The sequence below is a fragment of the Chrysochloris asiatica genome, unplaced genomic scaffold (assembly GCF_000296735.1).
Source record: "Chrysochloris asiatica unplaced genomic scaffold, ChrAsi1.0 scaffold00072, whole genome shotgun sequence".
Lineage (NCBI taxonomy): Eukaryota > Metazoa > Chordata > Mammalia > Afrosoricida > Chrysochloridae > Chrysochloris > Chrysochloris asiatica.
Genome location: NW_006408590.1, coordinates 8,892,661 through 8,898,021, shown reverse-complemented (window position 1 = coordinate 8,898,021; position 5,361 = coordinate 8,892,661).

Here is a 5,361-nt window from a genome sequence, read left to right as displayed (position 1 = left end):
CCTTCTAGATATTCCTTTATATGTGGTTCAGAGTTCTGGGACCATCCCCTGAGCCTGCTTGGTCAGGTATACTGTGTTGTTGGCGGAGCTCTTTACTACACGTCCACCCAATCTGCCATCTTGTTTGTTCGCTTGGATTATTACTTTTTAAGCCAGTTGCTACTGAGTCAATTCCAACTCACGGTGTCCAGTGTGTGTCAAAATAAAGCTGTTTGGTTTTGTTTTTTTTCAGAAGTAGATTGTCAGGCCTTTCTTCTGAGGTGCCTCTGGGTAGACTCGAATGTTCAGCATTTCAGTTAGAAGCAAGCACATTAACTATTTGTAAATCTAGGGACTCAATTATTTGTATTACTTAGGGACTAGCCCCCACTCATCTGTCAGTTTGTCTTAATTTGGTGGCTTGTGAGTTGCTGTGATTCTGGAAGCTATGCCACTGGTATTTTAAGTACCAGCAGGGTCACCCAGGGTGGACAATTTTCAGCAGAGCTTCCAGACTAAGAGTAGGAAGGAGAGATGGATCACTTCTGAATGGTTAGTCACTGAAAGCCTATAAATAAATGGTAATAGAACACTGTATTCTCAGGTTGGAAGGCACTCAAAATACAACTGGGGAACAGCTGCTCCCTCAAAGAATAGCTGCCCATAATGACATGAATGGAGCATAGCTTTCAAAAGTTTCATTTGTTGATGGGGCACAAATCAAAATGAGAAGAAACAGCAGTAAACATCCAATGATAATCAGAACATGCAATATAGGAAGTATGAATCTAGGAAAATTGGAAGTTGTTAATAATGAAATGCAATGCATAGAGATTGATCTCCTCAGCATGAGTGAGCTGGAATGGGCTGGTGTTGGCCATTCGAAATCTTAGCTTCATAAGGTTTACTATGCTGGGAATAACAAATTGAAGAGGAACTGTGTTGCATTCATTGTCAAAAAGAACATTTTTCAAGATCTATCTTGAAATAGAATGCTGTCTGCAATAGGTTAAGAGCCACACCCATACAAGGAAGATCAGTTATTCAATTTTACATACCAAGCACTAAAGTCAGGGGTGATGAAATTGAAGAATTCTACCAACTTTTTAGGTAGGAAACTTAACAACATGAAATCAAGATGCACTGATAGTTACTGGTGATTGGAATAAGAAAGTTGGAAACAAAGAGAAAGGAAAATATGGCCTTGGTGATAGAAATGATGCTACAGATTACATGATACTATTTTATAAGACCAATGACTTATTCATTGCAGATAACTTTTTTGAACAATATAAAAGGCAACTACATCAGATGGTTGACTACATCTGTTGGAAAAGATGGTAGAAAAGTTCAGTATCATCAGGCAAAACAAGGCCAGGTGTCAATTCTGGAACAGGCCATCAATTGCTCATATGTACATTCAAGCTAAAGTTGAAGAAAATGAAAAGTCCACAAGAGACAAAATAGGACCTTGAATATATATCTCACCTGAATCAAGAACAGATTTAATGCATGAGACACTAGTGACCAAAGACCAGAAGAGTTGTGAGATGATACAACAGACATCATACATGAAGAAAGCAAAAGGTTGTTAAAGACATGAAAGAAAGAAAAGACCAAAATGGATGTTTAAGAAGAGACTGAAACTTGCTCTAGAGTGTAGAGAAGTTAAACCACTGGAAGAAATGATGAAGTAAAAGCTGAGCAAAATATTTCAAAGGGCAGTTTGAGAAGACAATCAAGTATTATAATGAAATGTGCACAGTCTTGGTGTTAGAAAACCCAGAGGAACAAACACACTTGGCATTTCTCAAGCTGAAACAACTAAAGAAAAAAGCTTCAATTTGAAATATTGAAGGATTCTATGGCCAAAATACTGAATGACAGAATTGAAGGAAGATGGAAGGAATACATAGTCACTGTACAATGGTCAATGTTCAAACATTTCAAGAAGTAGCATACGATCAAGAACCAATGGTATTGAAGGAAGAAATCCAAGCTGCACTGAAGGAATTGGCAAAAAACAAGGTTCCAGGAATTAATCGAATACAAATTGAAATCTTTCAATAAACTGATACAGCACTGGAGGCACTCACTTGTCTATGTCAAGAAATTTAAAAGACTGCTACATGACCAACCAATTGGAAGAGATCCATATTTGTGCGCATCCTAAAGAAAGGTGACTCAAAAGAATGGGGAAACACTGAACACTATTAATAGCATCACATGCAAGTAAAATACGAGGACATGGAACTAAGGATACCATTGCTGACGTCAGAGGGATCTTCACTGAAATCAGAGAATTCTAGAAATATACTTGTGCTTTATTGACTATGCAAAAGCATTCAATTGTGTGGATCATAAACTACCATGTTGTTACCACATCAAGTCGGTTCTGACTTGTAGCGACCCTGTATAGGGTTTCTGAGGAGAGGCAGTTGAGTTTGAGCCACTGGTCTTGTGGTTAGCAGTCCAGTACTTATCCTATAGCACTATACCAGGACTCATTCAAGGATTAAAACTCAAGTTAAAACCCATCCACTGCCATCAAGTTCATTCCAAATCATAGTTACCCTGTATAGGGTTTCTGAGGATGTAAATCTTTAAAGAAACACAGCCTTAAGTATGGATTGCCTCACAGCTGGACCAGTAGATGATATCATGATACAAGTATTAGATATTGAAGTTGTCAAAGACTTCATTTCACTTGGATCTACAAACAATACTCATGGGAACAACAGTCAAGAAATCAAATGACTTGCATTAAGCAAATCTGCTGCACATGACCTCTTTAAGTATTTAAAAGAAAAGATACCAGTTTGAGAACTGAGGTGCACCTGACCCAAGCCATGGTATTTTCAAAAGCTTTATATGCACATGAAAGTTGGATATTGAATAAGGAAGACCATAGAAGAATTAATTCACTTGAGTTATAGTGTTTCAGAAGAACATTAAAAGTACTATGGGCTGCCAGAAGAACTAACAAATCTGTATTGGAAGAAGTACAACTAGAATGTTCTTTAGAAGCAAGGGTGATGAGGTTTTGTCTCATACTTTGGATATACTGTCAGGAGGGATTAGTTCCTGGAAAAAGACCTCATGCTTGGTAAAGTGGAGGGCCAGTGAAAAAGAGGAAGATCCCCAATGAAAGATCTGCACAGTAGCAGCTTCAATTAATTCAAGGATAACAGGTGAAGATGTCTGTTAATAAGCACAGGGTTACTATGAATTGAGCTGACTTGACGGCAGCTAACAACAACAAAAAAGTTTTTATGGGAGCAAATAGCCTCATTTTTTTCAAAGATGGGCTTGAACTGCTGATCTTGCGGTTAGCAGTCCAGTGCTTATCCTATGGAGCCACCAAGGTTCCTTAAAACTAACTCCTTCCTAAACAAAAATGAGTCAAGTCTGGCCTTTACTACTAAATTTACTTGCCACACCTAAGAAAAGGTTATATATATTATATAAAGTACATAGTACATTTAAACCTCTAAGCAACCATATTATATTATTGAGAAATAATGAAAAAATATAACACTTTTGTCAGCTCACTGACCTTGGTGAACAATTAAGAATTTACTGTATAGTTTTACAACCCTCTATATGAGGATCCTGATGTGGCCTCATAGGATAAGCACTGGACTGCTAACTGCAAGGCTGCCTATTCAGACCCACCAGCCACTCCTTGGAAACCCCATAGGGGTCACAGTGAGTCAGAACCAACTCGATGGCACAACAGCAAACATGTGCTTATAGTTAAAATATAAATATAGAATTCATTTACTCAGTAATAGCAAAATAGAATCAGGAGTCCCCAGGTTATGAAAGAGACCTCGTTCTCAGCTGTGTCTTTAAAACTTTGTAGGTGACTTGGGGTGCGTACATATGGTTCTGATTTTGCCTTGCTTTAGTGCAAGAAAGGGTCTGAAGCCTTTTCAATGATTTAAACATCGCACCTGCAACAGATGAAGGTGATTGTGATGAAGAATTTATTATGAGTAGGGGTTGGTTCAATCATGTCAAAGTGAAGGCATATTTATATAACCTTAAGGGTGAGTATGAATTTTCTGTAAGTTGACTGTTCCTGACCCAGAGACAGCCAGTATCTGTTCTTATTTGCATTTCAACTTCCAAAGCAAACTTCATTACAGCTGGTCCTGTTCCCTGACAGACAATCGGCTAGTGCAGCTGTTGATTGTCTACTGAAGATTAGACAGCTGCCACTGAGATGGCTCTGACTCACGGCAGCATTGAGGAAAGTTCCCCAGTCCACCATCGTCATGAAGAATTAACTGTACAAAACACTGCCTAGTCTGCTCCAACTTCATAAAGAATTAACTTGACCTAAAAAGAGGCTTAGAGGCCTCTGGTTGCTGCCAATGGCTAACATACTTGGCTGCTAACCAAAAGACGTCCGAATCCACTGAGCTGTGCCACCAGGAAAGGCCTGACAAGCTACTTGTGAAAAATCAACCACTGAAACTTCTACTCCACACCCATAGGCTGAGGATGCATCGGTTGCCATGCATCAGTCAGCTCAAGGCCCACTGGTGAAGAGCGGCTATTACTATCAGTTACTAAGAGAGTCATCTCTAGGTCCCTGGAATGTGCTGCCTCACAGGAGTGGCTTTGCTTGGGGGCTTTGTTCACCAGGCACTTTAGCAATGTGGTTTAGGATGAGGGTGTCTCCAGGAGGGGCTCTAGACTAAGGGTCAGCTGCTCAGACAGTATGTGTATGTGATTGCGCCACAATAAAAAATGTGGACACCAAAGACTCATAGGAGTTGTTTAATTACAATACTCTTGAGTGTCATCACACATAATTGGGAGGAGGTAATACAGTCCAGAAATCCTGGTGTGGTGCTGTGTGAAACCTGGTGGGACTGCTAATGACAAAGTCAGAGGTTGAAACCCACCAGCTCCTTGGAAATCCTATACAGGGTCACTATGAGTCAGAAGTGATTCAATGTACTTAACAACAATTCAGTTCATGACTCCAAAGGCAAAAGACAACTGGAAGTTTTTCGTTCACAACCTTCCCAAACTTGGCCCTATATATTTCTTTGGCTGATTCTAATTTGTAATATTTCCTTCACTGTAATAAAACTCTACGTATAGAGCTTTCCTGAGTTTTGTGAGTGATTCTAGCTAATTATCAGGCCTGAGGGTGAACAAGAATTTCTAGCCAGCTTGCTGAAGTGAGCGTGGTCCTAGGGAACCCCATACTAGTGGCGGCTGTCTAGCGTAAGGAGTTTGGTGGTAATTTTCCCTCTGACTTTCCAGTATGGCTACCTCAGAGATTTATCTTTAACAAAATCTTCATTAGTCTTGAAAGATAATTGATACAGGGTAACTAAATTTAAAGGAGCTCTGGTTGCACAG